The sequence below is a fragment of the Mytilus californianus genome, unplaced genomic scaffold (genome assembly GCF_021869535.1).
Source record: "Mytilus californianus isolate M0D057914Y unplaced genomic scaffold, xbMytCali1.0.p SCAF_15, whole genome shotgun sequence".
In the NCBI taxonomy this organism is placed as follows: domain Eukaryota; kingdom Metazoa; phylum Mollusca; class Bivalvia; order Mytilida; family Mytilidae; genus Mytilus; species Mytilus californianus.
In genome coordinates, this window is record NW_026262637.1 from 7,574,212 (window position 1) to 7,593,763 (window position 19,552).

The window sequence follows — 19,552 nt, forward strand, 5'->3', positions numbered from 1 at the left end:
ATACGTAAACGTCATCCAATGAGATATGTTACTGGTGAGAAATGGAATGTATAAAATTGAGAAGTTGAAATTATCACGTTTCTAAACGTACAATCTGGTACAAATTGGGTAAAACATAGAATTTTTAAATCACTTTGCAATATGATATCCCTTCGTTACGGAGGTTATATTGTTTAGTCCCGAGTACGTTCACTATCTCAATATTGTCTTAATTTGTTGTCGGATCCTCTTCAAATCTGAATTACGCGGCCTTTTAAGGAAAACCATGGATGAGTTGGATATTCAGTAAAATCTAAAATCAAATACTGTATATGTACTTTTTTCGTGGTGTATTTATTTTCATGAATTTCGTGGTAGACATATTTTCGCGAAAATAAATACACGCGAATACATATGCAGCTTAAATGGATGTAAAAACCTTTGAACAATTTTCTCCAGAATTTACAACTGGTATCCTGGTTTCCCTCTCTTCATAACCCCATTTGAACTGTGGAACTGTTAAAACAGCACGTGTGATCATTACAGAAAATCAATAAGGGACAAAAGATAACAAATAATGACTCAAGCGAAATCTGACAGTTTTAGAGTGTAACTACAAATTAATCGGAAAATAATCTCTTTCTAACGGACGACTGTTTTGATGATTGAATAATCTTTGTTTATTTTGTAATCAATATCACTGACCTATTCTTTATTAGTTTATATTTTGATTAACAAATAAAGACTTAATTATGAAAATTTGAATATTTTATGAAAATATCTACACAAGTATGTATTAATGTTTTGATATTTTCGGCAATACCGCGAAATTAAATACACACAAATTCATCAGAAATACTGATTTAGCAAAAATAACTACACGCTAAAAAAGTACATGTACAGTAATTACTAAAATATAAAATGGGGATACAATTCTCTTCAAAGTTGTATGGAGGTTTCAAATAATCTAATTCTTGGATGAGTTTAATGATTGAGGAAATCTTTGTATGTGATACACGTGCACTTGCTATTAATCCATTGAAAAAAGTAAAATAACAAAAATACCGAATTCAAAGGAAAATTCAAAAAAGAGAAAGTCCGAACGCGTGGTTCGTTTATATAGATCTATTGTGAATATGTCATTTCCCCCTGGAAAAATACTCAATTTTCTATAACAAAGCACCCCCAAGTCTGCTTTTCTGGGCTGCTTAGGGATATTGTAAAACAGGGGTAATCGAAGAAAAACAAAAGATTGATCAATTTATGAAAAAAACAGAATATTTTGGGGGGCAGCTTCTAAATGTATTACATACTAATTCTAATGTCACCAATTGCAAGATATAACGCCATTTTATTTTGTTAATCATTGAGTTCTTTGGGTAAGATCAATCATCAGCGAATAAAGGACCATGATTATGGGAGGAAGGACATATTAATTATGAAGGGCGTTTTTATTTCATGTTGACGTGCCTGCCGAAGTTACTGCAAAGTTTTGGGAGCCGGTCTAAAAACAGGTATTCAACCGAAATTTATGAATATGTATTTTTGAATTTGCCGATGGTTAATGGATTGGTGATGACTTAGGGTTAGAACAAAGACATTCTCTAATCTGCTATTACATATGAATCGTAAGTATTAATATGACTCAAAAACGCATTTTATTATGCGTAGTGTAGACGACATTACTAGTGAAGCAGGATCTGGTTACCCTTCCAGGGCACCTGAGACCAACCCTGTTATTAAGTTGGGTTCGTTTTGCTCAATGCGCGAAATATCTTATTTTTTTACAGTATTTTGTCTTGTTGTCGTTTTTATTTTTGGCCATTGTGTCGTTTGTTTTTCCTCGATTTACGAATTTTGATTTTCCATTTTGTATTTTCTGTCTCTTTTGCCTGTTGCTGTAGATTTCCTGTCCTACGGATGGTATATCCGGATTTAAAGATGTCTTCCGGTGTATACTGTATTGTTGAGCTATTGTATAATGTGGCTATACAAAATGTCATATAAAATTATAATCCATGTGTATTAAAATCTAATGAGGACAGGGCGATATTCGATTGGCATATTAACAAATCAATTATTTAATTTGCGGATCTGTTATAAGCGCTTCGCAATTATCATGTCAATAGTATTTGTATTATTGTTTTGAACTTTTATCTTTAATATCCGTAATTATTGCACGCAGTCTATGGCCAGCAGAATGTGTATCTTTACTGGGAATATATCTGGAAGTCTTGACTGATTATGATAAACGGTATGTAAAACATTTTTGTACCAATATGTATTATTCATAATTGTGTTTGGGCAGAGGATTGCAGATTAGGCAGTATATAATTTTGATGGTCATGACTCATCTTGCAGCAAATGGAGGTGTTTAATAAATACAATTTGTTGATATTAGTGAACCTTAGAAATGACAACACATTACTGTGCTGTGTTCGTTGACAGTGTTTAAGGTGTAAGTTCATACCGAAATAGGCATATTTAGTAAGACCAAATCTATGTGTGCAGAAATGCCCTTAATAGTGTCGCATTAACTTATACGTCGTGCTTCATTGTTTTTTAATTACATTTTATGTTCAATTTTTAATCAAATTACCTATATACATTAAGATCACCTAAACCTGTATATTTGTAAATTAGTGAATAGTTCAGAATCCAGTTTGCAAGCTTGTCCGCCATAAAGATGGTATGTAAAGCTCTATGTTTGTGTTTTGTAAGTCTTTTATCAAATTTATTTTCACAGTTTTAAAAGATCAAATCACAATTTGTTTTACGGAAGAAAAGAAACTATTGACATGATTGACATGAATGTTTTGTATTTACAGGAATGTTTCGGATTATTTACAGCTTTTCAGTGGATGCAATTCGAAAATTGAGTTAAACCTTCCAAGCTACTAATTTTGCAATTATTATGTAATTTATAAAAAAATTAAGCCTGGTAAAACATTTTTTCGACCACTGGGTCCATGCCACTGGTGAACGTTTCGTCCCCTAGGGTTTCACCAGACCAGTAGTCAGCATTTCTGTGTTAGCATGGAATATCATTTATTGGTCATTTTATTCAATTACTGTTCAAGATTGTTTAACCCGGTCATATACTACCTCGGCAAATGTTGCTAAACTTTTTGGCAATTATTGGTCATCAATACTTTCAAATTTATACTTGCTTTGGGCTTAAAACTACTTTTATTCGAACGTCACTGTTTGGTTTTGTGTAAACGAAACGCGTCTGGTGTACACTATTATATTTTAAAAACAAGATGATGTGGTATGATTGCTAACTATAACACAAAATACGAACTTCAACAAACTCATACTACATAGCAAGCTATAAAAGCCCCCAAATGACAAATGTAAACAATTCATTTACAGAATAATAAACGAAAAAACAAACATGATAAGCCAGGTATCTTTATTGAGTTTCAACAACCAAGGGGTCGATTCCGCTGCTGGTGAACGTTTCGTCTTCGAGGGTATCACCAGTCCGGTATTCAGCATTTGTGTAATGACATGACATATCATTGATCGGTCATTATTAAAATTTAAATGTCAACAAAACTTTGAATTGTTCGAAATACTACGGATTTTGTAACCAGGTATAAATAAGAAGATGTGGTATGAGTGCCAATGAGAAAACTGTCCATCCAAGTCACTATGTATCAAAAGTTATCAATTATAGGTCAAAGTACGGCTTTCAACACGCAAGCTATAAAGGGCCCCAAAATGACTAGAGTAAAACAATTCAAACAGGAAAACCAACGGTCTAATCTATATAAAATATGAGAAACCAGAAACACCTATGAACCAAACCAACAAACGACAACCACTGAACAACAGGCTTCTGACTTAGGACAGGTGCATAAAAATGCAGCGGGTTTAAACATTTTAACAGGCGCCAACCTTCACCCTTACCTGAGACAGAAGTGTAACATTACAACATAAAAAGAAACACTATAAAATATCAATTGAATTGGCTTATTGTATTTTTTTTTTATTAATTTTAGTTCATTTATATGTTTTGGAGTTTAGTATGACGTTTCACTGAACTAGTACACATTTTTATTTAGGGGCCAGCTGAAGCCCGCCTCCGGGTGCGGGATTTTCTCGCTGTGTTGAAGACCCATTGGTGGCCTTCGGCTGTTTTCTGCTCTTTGGTCGGGTTGTTGTCTCTTTGACATATTCCCCATTTCCATTCTCAATTTTAACTCGATCAAAAAGACATTTAAACAAAAACAAGTAAACATACACTGATAGAATAAGTTTGATCTATGACACAATATAAATACAATATCAAAACGTAGGTGCCTATATAACATAGACGTTACAGGTAGTAATAAAAAAAGATGTAGGAAGAGTGTCAATAGGACAACTCTTACCTGGGACAAATTGGCGTTAAATAAAACAACGTACACAGGTCAATTTAAGTATAATAAATTTCTTGTTCAGAGTACGAGTACAGTAGTGAATATTTATCGTCATTCATAGATAACCTTCCCGATTTTTTCAAAATTGTTTGGAATTTCGGGTCATCAATACTATTCAACTTCATACTTGCTTTGGCTTTCAACCTAATTTGATTCGAGCGTCACTGGTGAGTCCCGAGTAGACTAAATGCGCGTCTTGAGTACACATTTATAAGTTTGGTATCTTTGATGAGTTATTAGCACAACTATTGCCCTTTCAGTGTGATTTTAACACATTTACCTGACCAGTATGAGTTACCCCAAGGCCAACACATATTGACATCCGCGAGCCTTTAACTGTTGTGTGGGGTTAAACCCATACATTAACAAGTTGGGATCAAAACTAGCCAGATGGAATCAGTAAGCTGATAAGGGCACCAATTATCCTATAGTTATTGACTTATTTGTGGCCAAAGTAAATTTTCTGTATCAAAAATGGTTAACCCTATAACGCATAAATCATACACAAGATATTGGAGTACTTTATTATAAGCAGTCTGTTCCGTTCCCCTTGTATTCCAATGTTCAAACAACATTCTAGTCGTCATCAATTTCACAACTCATTTCAACCACCAGCACATGGCGTAGGTCACTTAACGTCGGACAGTTATGACCTGTAAGAAAATATAAATTCATAATTACAAAATACACACAGGATTTATTAAAAAATGTTATCGAGAATTCAACGGTTCAAACATACACACTGAGAACTAAATATAACAAAATAAAAAAAAAAAGATACGTACACTGAGAATTAAAATCTATACTGCGATATGTGCGTTTAGATATTTACCTAAAGGTAGCATTGTTAGGGATGAATCTGGCCTTCGGTTAGCGTTAATATTCATAATTCATACCCGACATAAGCCATGTATTGGCAATACGAAGGTTATTAGTCCCACACTTGATCGGTTTCAAACTGATTTCAAATCTTTGCTTCAGCAACTGTACACGATTTTACATAAAAATAGGATGCAGTTACGAAGTTTCACAAATGTATCCCCATTAATACATACCCCTGGGGACTTTACCGTTTGACCATCCAAAGCATCTTGACATGACAACGAAGAAAATATATCGATAAGGGGAGGTGAATAATCATTATAATAATATTTGAACATTCTTGAGGTGAATCATCGGTATATATTTCCTTAGATAGAATTTTCTTATACTTTGCCAAAATGGAGATTTTACTTTACTTTTTTCAAAAATATAATAAAAAGAATGGGTCGCCGTGCTATTTTTCACGCTGCAAGTCGTGCAAAATTGCCCAAATATGCATAGATTGTTCATGTAAAAACACATTTGTGTGAATAAAAACATCTATGAGATAGAATTTTGAAATGAAATATGAGAAGATAGGTTTTATAATATGCTTTAAGAAAATAAAAAAAAATGGTGTCACCGAACTTTTTCTTGCTACAATTGAAAAGTGAAAATTTCACTATCATTCCAGTATAAATTTTTCACTATAATAGTTATCTCCCCTTAAATGGCAACGTTGAAAATTGATTTAAAAACACAAATATTTGGAATTTGTTTAAAACATTTCGATAATACAATAAATCACTTATTTATTTTTTATACAAATAAACAGTCTTACACATAACTTGCAAATCTTTCTCAAAATTTGCAGATTTAGGCAAAGAACTATAGACTGATTGTGTACTGCTATTGTACAAGATGGCAGTATACAGTTAATCTAACTTAAATAGATTGGATGGGTAAGGCTCCTTTGGACTCATCCTATGATTCATTCTATTTTGCCTTGTCATGTTGAAAATGTTTAATTCTTTAGATTATTCATATCATTTACGTTTTTTTCAATAATTTGATTGACTTTTTGACGCTTAAAAAGGCCAAATGGTCTCATGATTATTATTGAAAACCCCATACCATTATCACTTAATGTTTTTAAATTATAGCCGTGTAAGCATGAACATAAATTTTCCATATGGTTCTATAGTAAACCCTCCCTTCTCATGGCCCCTCAATGTACCCCTTTATAGACCCCATACACAAACCTGAATGCAGGTTGGATATGTAGGTCTGACATATGACGTAGACCCGTAAGTAGGTATGAATTGCTGTTTCAGAGATTAGCTGCGGACAAATTCAGATGCGAAGATGAGGAAGAATGACAAGTAGATCTGAGCAAAACAATAAGTCTTCAAACTGTGTTCCCTCCAATTTTCTATATTTTGATTTGTATGGTTAAAAAAGTTGAAAACGTTTAATGAGACTTCAACGTCTCATATGGACGGTGGAATATTGATTGCATTACATATATTTTGGACGTTTTAGAATCAAGAGGTGTGTTTTCATCTTCACAAGACAAAAGGACGAGGATGTTATCAACTATAGTTCATCGTATGTCCCCCAAAAATGAACAAAACACATACAGTATAGTAGTAATAAACGACTAACACTGAATTACAGGTACAGTATCTGACGTTGAACATGTCAGTAGACACAACATGTTTATGCGAACTCTTCCCTTAGCAGAGACAGTATTGTAACAGCAAAACATAAGAACAAACTGTAACAATCAGTCGGAAATGGCTCGACTCATCACGTCGGCATATAACACAACAAAAACATTCCAAAAATTAATGCAAACTTGATTGAAAGTTAAATTTGCTATAATCTTATTATTAAAATGCTTTTGTGAAGAGTTATTATTTTCTTTCGTGTCTTTTTCATTTTTCGTATTGACATTAGGAAACCCGTCCGCATGTAATACAATGTAATCCGATCAACGCTTTTATGACAGACATAAACGATCTATGAGTACTTTTATTTTATACGTTAAATATAATATATATATTCATCTTTGACTGGAATACGAGAGTAATTTTTAGAATAAGTTTTGAAGAATTTCGATTAATGGATACGACTTGCCTCTTGTCTGAGAAAACCTGACTAATGCTGTCCGAACATTACGTTCGTTATGACCACTGTCAATAAGTGACCTAGCGGCTTCTGGAAGACTGTTTTGTTGCAGTTCAAGAGCCCTTCCATATTCCCCTATGTTGGTATCTGTATATATGATAGGTATCATTCAATATTGTACTACACAACAACAACAAAAAAATGAATTTGATGACAATATAAACATAACCACTGCCGGTTTGGCATTATAAACGTAAACGTTACAGGTGGACTGTCAGACTCGAGTTAATTTCGAGTTTATCACATGCCCAGAAAGCACAGCTGTCGTACCTTCAAAATTCAAATTGAATTTTGATTTGATTTTTGATTTTTGTTTTTTAAAGTTACAACTCCCGCAAAACGGATTCACTGTTAATGATTATTAATCTTTTGTTTCAAGCCTGTCCATTACAGTTCTTTATCTTTGATAATTACAAGCTTTGCGAACGAAAATCGGTCTAAAATGATTTTATCATTCATTTGTTCTACAAAATCATAGAGCTCATTTAGTAAAAATATAAACGGTACCAATTTTACTGCATTAAATACGCATTTCAACAATTAAAGTCTGTTGAGTGATGACAGAGGCCGAACCTTGATACAACTAGTAAAGAGCTGATAAAACCAAACAGTATCAAAATTATTCCAAACCCGGACATGTAAATCGTGTCGTATGCACTGTGTCATATTTTTATAATACATTTGTTTATTCTAAATAGAAATCTTTTAAACTATTTTCAATTTCAATTAACAGTTACATGATGTTTATGAAGGTTTAGTTAGTTTCTGCTGGTTTTAGGTAACAGAAACAATTTAAAATCAATAATTGTAGAAAAATATCTAATGTATTAAGGTAGCACTACAGTTTGATTTTTTTGACTTCAACTAACAGTCTTTAAAGAATGATTTCTCAAAAACTGCTAATGGATTTTTAAAAGCTTTAACTCATTTTTAAGCTAAAGTATTACTTTTATTAATCTATAGATACAGTTATTTTTGGTATAATCGAATAAAAAATATATCTCATTAACTGCCAAAAAAGTGCTTTCCCTACTTGGATGGAATTAGCACATTCAGGTCAAATGGTAGTAAAAATCTGTTTTCATCCCTTTAATTGGCCATACACAAGCTACAAAATAGTGCCTCAGATTTTTTATAAATACCTCCAATTAGAAGATATATTGGTTTTACTGCTGGGTGCCAAACCTCATTTTACCTTTCATCTTTGAAGACCCCTAAAATCATACAGAAACAAATTATCCCAAAACTGGGACACGGTCCTGTAAAAAATACTCCATTTAATCACATAAATCAAAGACAAACTAAAGGGGGAACCCATAAAGATTCTATTTTCATTTTTTGATGACAATTCCCATAAAAATTGTTTTTTTCTTTTTCTTTGTTTACCTCCATGATTATAAAATAAATTAGATTTAATAGCAAAATAATAAGATAAGCCCACATTATTTTTCTTGTGTTCAGAAATTACTGGTAACAGCTGGACACTTGGTATCAACAAATGATTGAAAGATTAGCTCCTCCCATATGCTCTAATATAAAGAATTAACCATGTGCTTCTATTAACATAATTAAATTATTAATTAACTCCCTGATGTGACATCATTATGACTCTGGGATTTTTACAAAATGTTCAGATGGATTAATACTCTTAAATAGCGTGGAAAAAAAACACTAAAATTCATCATTAAACTGTAGTGCTACCTTAAACAGAAAACGCACGCGTATGATAATAACAAAAATGAACAATATACGAAAATAAATACTCACTGGCCTTTCCTTTGAGTACTTGTTGTTTATTAAATTTGAAAGTGTTAACTTAATCATATCGGCAGTATGTTTTTCTTGTATCGTCATGATGCATACAAAATAATACTGTTTCGTAATTGTGTGCAAAACTGAACGCGAAAAAATATCTAGAGATTATCAACTATGCATACATCGTCGTGTGAATCTTATAGTGTTAAATTGTTTGCATGGTTTAAACTCAATCTATGAGTATTTCTTAGCAAATCCAACAGTTTAGAATTGGGATTATTACACAGTTAAAAAATCCATGAACTATCTCGTATAGAAATTTAGGGATGAATTTCTAAAACAACATTGTTTGTAGTGAAATGATCTATCTCCAGAAAAGGGTATGCTTTATTTATCTAAGTTGCGTGTCTATAAAAAAAACAATCAAACAAGGAGTTACTCTTCATGTACGTAAATTCGATTCCTATATAACTTTTTTTTTGTCTCAGTCAAATATTTAAGACTTAAATTTTAATTGTTACCACGATTACGAAAATGGGATATACATCATTATTGGATTCTCACGACGAAATTTACTGTCCTGTACGCATGTGCCTGTACGACGACCAGGTGACCATGAGTACAAAACAAAGACCGATATATTAGAATAAGGCTGGACTTATTTTTATTTTATCGTGATGTATAACTTCTCATATGATTTAAGAGATTTAAACATCGGTCACAAACTAGTATCTCTTACTAAACTAGTTTACTTGGCATGCAATAAATTTCTTCCGCTATATAAATGATGTCCTCTCACTAAATAATTCAAATGTGGTGACTATGTTGAACGCATCTTTTCCATCGAACTTAAAATAAAGGATATAACAGATACAGTAAAGTTTGCATCATATCTTGACTTAAATTTAGAAATCAGTAATGAAGGGCGGTTGAGAACAAAACTTTACGACAAAATAGATGATTGCAGCTTCCCTATTTTGAAATTTCCATTTATATGTAGAAACATTTCAGCAGCGCTTTCAATTGTAGTATAGATCTTCCAGCTGATACGATATTCCAGAGCTTGCATTTCAAATCATGATTTTCTTGATAGAGGGTTGCTGGTTACAAGGAAGCTATTATACTACGAGTTCCCAGTGGTAAAGACGAATTTATCTTTTCCAAAATCTTTGGGACGCCGTGACGAGTTTGTTGACCGTTATGGAATATTTGTTTAACAGATGACGACGGATATGTTCCAATTGTCGTAAGGACAATCCCGAACAACGGTATACTACTGTTGCCTTTATTTCCCTCAACGTGACCTATATAATTAGACTTTTTCGGGTTTGTACTTACATGATCAACATGACGGGTGCAACCTGTGGAGCACGACCTGCATATCCCTCTAGAGCACCTGGGATCACCACCGGATCTAGCGGGTTTCGTGTTGCTCAGTCTTTAGTTTTTTTTATGTTTTGTGTCTTGTGTACTCGTGTTTGTCTTTTGATCACTTTTGTTTTGTTTGCCATAGCATTGTCAGTTTGTTTTCGACTTATGAGTTTAAATATCCCTTTGGTATCTTTCGCCTCCTTTTCACATTTTGTATTGACTGAAATGCATTATCTAATGGGTCTTAAAATGACGTTATTTGTTAAAAAGTTATTTGTATAATCGTGTAGATGTTAAAAATCATTTATTTTATGCATCCACCTAAGTACATACAAAATGTAAAATCTTTATAAAAAGGACATGCAATATTTCTGTAAGTTTTCATTACCTGACCGACTTTGGACATCCGTTTCATCACTTGGATCAACTGTTCTTGTCTCAAATAAACGATTTTTTTTTATCAATGCCAGTTTAAGTGAATGGTGTAGTTTTAGCACAGACATTTATTATACAGAACATATATTTTCATTATCTTCATAGTTATTCATTTGTTTACTATATAATCCAAAAAAAAAAAGCTCCGAAATGTTGGAAATAAAAACGTATCATGGAATACATTTATGTATTAATTGATGGAAGATCGTTTTGAAGTTCTAAGTTATTGTCCACTCTATCCATTCTATCAGCACTTAAAGCACGACTAACTGTTGTCGTTGAAATATTGGCTTCCGACTTGTTCCATATCTTGTTTGTTTTGATCGTCGGTTTCAAATGTAATGATTTGCTGGATATATTATTTAAAATTGATTCACCTGTGGCCAAACTGGCTGTGTGAATTGATCAAGCAATTGGCCGGCCGAGAACACAGTTATTTCGAAATGCATTTCTTTTAGACAATAAATTCAAATTAAAAAAATCGCACCTGCTCTATCTCAAAAAGATTTTTACAGTGTAGTGTACTACTTTCAGGACAAATAATATTAAAATTATAGAAAAGTTTACCAGCTCTTACTCAAAATATTGACAATTCTTTGTTTAGGGTTCTAAAACTCAGTTTGACAGCTTCAGACATACTAGTTTTTGACCTTTTTTAACTTGACCAAAACACTACTTTACATAAAGATTCAGCTCCCAACTTTTTTTAACATGTAGTTTCATCCCCTTACTTAATATTTCATGCATAAAAGATAAAGAAATAAATTGGAAAGTGTATGAAAAAAATTTGCAAGTTATACTCTGTCCACACCAGGGACTATTTTTGTAGACAACAAAAATCAAAGGACGATAACTGTGTCCTCGGACCACTTATATTCCAATCGTTTTATAAATGTATACAAAAAAGACCTACATGTAAAATATTGTATACTCACCATGACAGGGCCTGGATTATTAAAGCTTGTAGCTGTTCTTATCGTTTGGTGGTTGATAATTCCTGTACAATTTAGAGTTAAACTTTTCAGGATATTATTCTATCAAGCAACAAATCTAACGACAAATTATTCTTTCTTCATATTTTTTAAGCCTAAGTCCGCTTAATTTTTTTTATATAGAATTTTGATTTTTCGAAAAGAAAACCTTATCCCATATCCATATTTTATCTTACAAAATTATGTGTTGTCCAGGAAAACATTTCACGAAAGGTGAAAATAGTTATATGTTATTATTACGCAAGCGAATTCCCTTCTTGTCAGTTTCCAAGTGGAGCTTTTAAAACTGACTTTCATCTACGAGTGTCATAGATTGATCATTCGTATTTTTAGCAAATTGCATACGATAATCATAAAAATTAAACTTACGATTGTTGTGGTTGTGGTTAGAAATTGAAGATTGCTCTGAGTTTGTCGTTTTTTGTCCTGTAACGTCTTGTCTTGTTGCAGTATTACGTCCACCATCTAATTCATCAGTTAGATTGTTAGACTGCTTATATCTCTTTCGACGTGATTGTTTTCTAGATGAGATTTGTCTGTGTACGACAGATGAATATCATTGCATTTTTTCATTACTTTTATTTAAATGAATGTTGGCTTCTGTTCTGTTAAGTTCTGATAATTCAGAAACAGTCGGTTTCTGTTTGCTAGTACCTTTTGAACTATATGAATGACGACGATTTGTTTCTCGTAAGGAGTTATTGTTTGGTGTATAGGTGAAAGCAGCAGGAGGAAACGATCTAAAAAAGCTGTTCATGCTACATATCAAATGTGAGTAATTGTTGATAGCCATAACACCAGTTCGCGATATTCTTTGTCTTGTGGTTTCTGTATTTGCAGAATTCCGCCAATTGGGTCTGTTACGATGAATATCAATGAAAGGAGATTCGTGCATCGAAATACATGCATTATTTCTATTTTGGTGTTCATTGTGGTCATAATCAAAAGGAGAAATTCCTTCCATGTCTCGTGAACTTGAAACCATAATATATGGAGACGGTTGCAAATTAGATCTATAACGATTTTGGGGTGATTCGATAACAATGAAAAGCCTAAAGTATGTGTTAACCTGTTACTGTCTATTCTGGAATTAGATTGTATTATATTCCTTCTGTCCGATCGAATACTTGTATCAACAGTTTCACGTAATCTGTATTGACTGTTCCTGTCTTCGGAAGGATTAGGATAATACAATATTAAGGCACTATTTTGATTTTCTGTTATTTCATTTAAAGTTTGGTTTATAACTAGATCTATTTGTCTGTCTGCACCTGTGTCATTAGTTATTCGGACAGCACACACAATTAATTCTTGATGATATTAGCAACCATTCCATTTATACACGAATGCACGAATGTGTAACGAAAAAGAATAGATAGGTCATGTGTATGAGTACTGGACCTGATATAGCCATATTGAGTAGTCTTATTTTTAAAGACCATGATCTGAAATAATAAGAGTGAACAAATTACTAGTATATAACATGTTCAAAATAATGTGATTGTTGATACTTTTTCAGTTTTTTGGTAACTTTTTACTAGTTCAATGTAAATATCATAGAAACAAATTATTTGATATTTTGGTTTTTCCTAAACTTATCTTTTTTTCCAAATTTGTGAGTCGTTATATCGTCCATAAATTATTGTTTTTTCTGACTATATTTCTATAATTATTTTTCATTGTGTAACACAAATGTTTACCCAAGTATCATCATTTTTCAATTATCCTTCAAATGAAATCAAAAGACAAAAAAGCTACCCTGTACTTTGCTTAGTCAGAGGTGAATAACTCCCATTTAAATTGCTGCATTCTCTGATGATATGACTACCAGGAAAATCAAGATAACTAGAAACGTGTACATGACAAGCTCAACTTGTTTACATTACAGGGATAAAAAATATATGTATGCAAATTTACTATATTAACATAATGTATATTTTGTAACACATACCAGTCATCTTTTCCAGTATTTGCTAAAATTTCTCGTTTCCGCTTATGGAATATTCTACCAATACATTTAATATTCTTATTATCATTTTCAAGTTGGAATAAATAGCTTAGTTAATTGTTTGAATAACCACTGATATGATTGATAATTATCAGTGCATACACATTTATTAAAATGTATTGTACTGACAGGTACAATGAGGTAGTATGCAAACATCTTTAAGAATACACAATTCCCTTCAATATTGATTGGTGACGTATGATTACTATTTAAATTACTGACATTATTAACTACATGTATGCTAAATAACATATAATGCACATATCGTAACAAGACTAGGATAAACTACAAATGAATTCGGTTTCTAACAAATGAAATATAAAAATGTCGGATATTTATGAAATATGACTGCAGTGTCCAAAAGGCTGGATAGACTCTTTGGGCTAAATTAAAATCTATTATTAGCGTCTAAAAACATTTTTTGTGGTGTTGTAAACTCAGTGTCAGATATAGTAAATGTATACGTTAAATAAAGTTGACGTAGTGTATACAGTAACCGCTAAACGGATATAATCAAGACTTAGTATTGACCAATGAACCATGAAAAAATAAAATCAATGTTACACAAACCTAACAAGATGGGCATATCGTCCTTACAATCATTGTTTATCCCCAAAATGTTGACCCATCGCTCATCCTACCCCCGAAACGAACTTGTCGTTCACTTACGAACCATGAAAAAGTATTATAAATTTAGATCGGATGAACCCGGTCAGACGACCTATTGTTTATGCTATTTTAGGAATGGACCTAATCACGGAAACCTAATACTGATTTGTGAACAATGAAATTATGTCAAATTTAATTGTTTCTTGTATAACGAACATGCATACTTTTCAATGATTCTATACAATACGTAGCTGTCACTTCGCATGATGAAACTGTTTACAGTTATAAGCAGTCACTAAAAAAAACAAAATCAGAGCACGGACAACTCAAAACTATATATATGTTACAGTGAATTTGTATAATCAGGGATTATGTAGAATCCCTGATTTTTCAGGGATTATGTAGAATCACTTAAATCATTAGTGATTATATATAATTCCTTAAAATGACCAGTGACTTTACATAATCACTTAAGATTTTTATAATTATTCTACAAATTCCCTGAAATGATTTTAGGGATTATCAATAATTTAAAGATCCTTGATTTGATAAAAAATAAATATAGACTTATCATTATTTGTTTTTTCTTATTCCTTGAAAGTTTAAATGAACAGTAAGTCACGATTTAAATTGTTTAAATGCTCCTTCCATCTCTTATATTTCATACAGATTACACTATTACATCATTATACATTAACATGAGATGGGGGCTGGTGGGCATGGATCTAGGAAAATAATAAATCTTAAATACTTAGTATCTGACGAAAAAATATTTTTGTGAATAGCAAACTTAAAGTCATAAAAACTAGATATACAGAAATAAAAGTATAATTTTATAATAATTTATGCATATTTCTAGGATAAGCGTCTCATTAGTATACTTTTGTGCTGATCCGGTTTTGGCATTGTTGTTTAACCTTACGTTAGCAAAGAACAAGTACTAAATCCACAGTGCATGTTATTTGTGTTAAAACAATTGGTAAAAAGGTTATGGAACATCTGTTTTGTGTATATTGTTTTCAAATGAACAAGAAATTCAAACTGAGAGAACTGAAGCAACTAGATGTATAGAAAAACAGGCAGAACGAACGATCGGCAGTATCTATTATGCTTCTAGTCTATTTTTACAATAAGTAGAATTAGGTGCGTGACACAGGCTCTTAAGCCTCCTATGAATTTGAATGAACTTCATTCACAAACCTTTTTTATTTACAGTCACTACGTTCAATAATATGCTTTTTCTTTGATGCCTTCCTTTATATTTGGCTGATCTAAGCATAAATAAATAAACTGATAACCAGGAACGATAAAGAATAGTCATATGAAAAATGATGATAACATTGATTTTTTAAAATTTTTTGTGAGGCCCCTCATGGTGTGTCCAAGTAATCACATAATCATAACTTTTTTGCCAATATAATCACATAATCATTAGTTATTTTTTTAAACAAAATAATCAAATAATCAAAAATACAGTCTTAGCTTAACAAATAATCAAATAATCATGAAATATTTGGTCTGATAATCAAATAATCAATATAAAAACGGTCAAGTAATCACATAATCAAAAAGCCCATGAGAAGGCTCTTTTGTCTACTTACCAACTTCTATTATTTCTAATATTTGTCCCAAACTACTAGTTCAAATCAATTTACACAAATGAAAGTGGTGGTGTTTTTGAGCAGAAATTATGAATATCATAGTAACGTATTAACGTCTGTATCATTGTATAAAATGTGTTTTTTCATATAAATACAAATAAACTTTAGATGAAAACATTGAAGAAGCGACTCCGAGATAAAACTTATTTTTAACGTGTATTAACCAAATTATCTTTTAAAACTAAGTATAACTATGTTTATGTCCAAGGAAAGCAAACTGAAAGGAACACAGTTAGGATTGTAGGCTTGCGTTTACTTTACACTAGAAATGCTATGCCAAAAAAATTTAATTTACACGAATAATTTAATGTTTGCTTAGATTCCTGATATAAAGTCCCCAAATTTAATAACATCTTTTTGCCGAGGTGCCTTCGTTTGTATTTGGCTGATCTCTAAACCCCCAAAATATTTAATTTTTTGAAACACAAAATACGTTTACATATAAATTTATGAGTTCTCGGGCCTAAACTGGCTGTCATTTTCAAAGGTTTGCATTTCATGGTGTAAGCATATCCATCTTTGTCAAAACGTATCCCCATCCTTTAACTCTCTTATTGGTCAATAAGTATCACTTCCACCTTTGATTCTATGCTTTAAATTCAAAAATGTTATAAAATGGATATAAGAAGATGTGGTATGAGTGCCAATGAGACAACTTTCTATCCAAGTCAAAATTTATAAAAGTAAACCATTATAGGTCAAAGTACGAAAAGTTTATTTTCTTTTCCAGGAATTTATATATCTTCCTGCATTGTTTATGTCAGCTAAAAATTTGTCATATATCACAAACATTTTTATTTTAAGACTTATAAAACATAAAATAGAAAAAAAAACGAATTCGAAGGAAAATTTAATACGGAAAGTCCCTTATCAAATGGCAAAATCAAAAGTTCAAACAACTCAAACGAATGGAAAACAACTGTCATATGCCTGACTTGGTGCAGGCATTTCCTTATGTAGAAAATGGTGGATTAAACCTGGTTTTATAGCTAGCTAAACCTCTCACTTGTATGACAGTCGCATAAAATTCAATTATATTGACAACAATGTATGAACAAAACAAACAGACATAATAGGTAAATATGTCAAAAATAGGGGTACAGCAGTCAACTTTGTGTTATAATCTTAATCACTATGAAAACAAACAAATATGTCAACAAAGAAAAACAAAATAGCATATAGACAAAGCACATGAGCAAAAATGAAAGACATGAATACAAAAAAATGACCATAGCACAATAACATAATGGCGGGATGTATAAGTACCGAGCCACGCCAAAAGGATATTACCAAAAATGGACTTAACAGTAAAAGTCAAAAATTTACAAAGACAAATAAAAGAACACTATAGCACGTTATCAAGATGATAAACAACGTCAGTACCTATACATTTTATTCTTCAAGACCATCATGTATTATTTGTGAAGATGATACAGAATAATTATCAACAAGGTCTTGGTATCTTCCGATGAACTTTAAAAAAAAAAGGACGAGATATTCTGCGACATAACCCTGGTTCATTAACTTTCTGCTCAGACACTGGTGAAGTTTTATAAAGTCTGAGTAGCAGCTGCAAGCTCTTGAATACCGAATAAGTCTGGAAATGTATATCCCATATGTAGGGGAAGCTAGTATATTGCTACTAAGGTGAGGGAAATCGTCTCGTTTGTCATAGATTCTGGTACTGAGATGACCGCTTGTCAAATTCGAAGTATAAGTCTAAAAGAGATACGAAAGATACCAGAGGGACAGTCAAACTCATAGATCGAAAACAAACTGACAACGCCATGGCCAAAAATAAAAAGACAAACAGACAAATATTAGTACAGATGACAAAACATAGAAAACTAAAGACTAAGCAACACGAACCCCACCAAAAACTGGGGGTGATCTCAGGTGCTCCGGAAGGGTAAGCAGATCCTGCTCCACATGTGGTACCCGTCGTGTTGCTTATGTTCTTACAAATCCGGTAAATAGTCCGGTAAAAATGAGGCGGAGGAAGCCGTGCCTATTGTTTCTTTAATTTCTAGTTCTGGAGGATATATTAATGGAACCCAATCAGAAAAGTTCACTTTGAGACATGGGTACCCCATTCCGTTTATTGAAAGACTTTTCAAAACATGCTGATTTTCAAATTCTCTAAGATAATCCCCTAAAAATACATTTGAATTCCAGTGAGCAGTCACTCGCTGATCCTCCTTTGTCAGTAATTCCCCTTGCATTGCCTGGCTTTCATGTCCTAGTTATGAAAGGTTCAGCTTTTAGATAGCACAAAAATGGTTGTGTTTGCTCCTCGACATTTAATCAAAGTACAGCGAAACAAGTGCATAGGGGTTTGGTAGGACCTTCGTGCGTTTTTTGTTCAGAAAATTAAACATTTTCCCAATTTTGATGTGCATTTTCACGGTGCTACAGAAACATTAAAATAATATTTAAAGAGACATTCTCCTCGGTTTATAACTGTTTTATGTTTAAGTAATTGACATAGACAATAGAGAAAATTTGATATCTGTACACAAAAGATGACATAAACCGTGTAAAATGAAGTTAAGGTGTTTGTTTATTTCAACGTCTTCTGCAGATATACAAAATCAATCTCTAAACCCCCAAAATATTTAATTTTTGAAACACAAAATACGTTTACATATAAATTTATAAGTTCTCGGGCCTAAACAGGCTGCCATTTTCATAGGTTTGCATTTAATAGTGTAAGCATATATCCATCTTTGCCAAATAGTTATGGTACATAAAGTTTCCCAATCCTTTATCTCTCTTATCGTTGAAGAAGTACGGTTAGCTCCTTTGATTCTATGCTTTAAATTTAAAAATGTTAAAAAAGTTTATTTTCTTTTCCAGGAATTTATTTACCTTCCGGTATTGTTTATGTAAACTAACAATTTGACACATATCACAAACATTTTTATATTAAGACTTATAAACAGACCTCTTTAGCAAATACTTTATATATTTACTGTTAATCTATTCAAACAACAGAAACTTGTAAAAACCAGTTAGTACCAACCTTTTTTCCACAATGCAATGAGTTGTTTACCATTTCCTTGTGACCGTAAGTTATGAATATATGTAAACACAGGAAGTAATGATTTAAATGGACTAAATAAGATCACATGTATCATGACACAATGTTGGATTTTAATTATTATTATAACATGTATAATAATTGTGTCTTTTTGGAATATGCTTGTATGAATAATGACAATCAACGGGTAAATATCTAACGATAGATACCAAAATTTGCTACACAATATGATAAATTTGATGAAGTACCCTTTGTTCGATTTTATAAGTTATTTTCTAAAGGTA

General features: G+C 32.1%; 1 long non-coding RNA gene across 2 annotated transcripts; it reads right to left on the reverse strand.

Moving 5' to 3' along the window:
• Window positions 1-7,346: 7,346 nt before the first annotated feature.
• On the reverse strand, window positions 7,347-19,318 carry LOC127725309 (uncharacterized). Of its 2 annotated transcripts, XR_007992911.1 has the most exons (5): window positions 19,251-19,318; window positions 12,320-13,395; window positions 11,894-11,955; window positions 10,912-10,960; window positions 7,347-7,484 (listed from the first exon to the last, which is right to left on the reverse strand). It is a non-coding gene; the product is annotated as an uncharacterized LOC127725309 (long non-coding RNA). The 2 variants fall into 2 exon arrangements; XR_007992912.1 differs by lacking the exon at window positions 12,320-13,395.
• Between the last annotated feature and the right edge of the window lie 234 nt (window positions 19,319-19,552).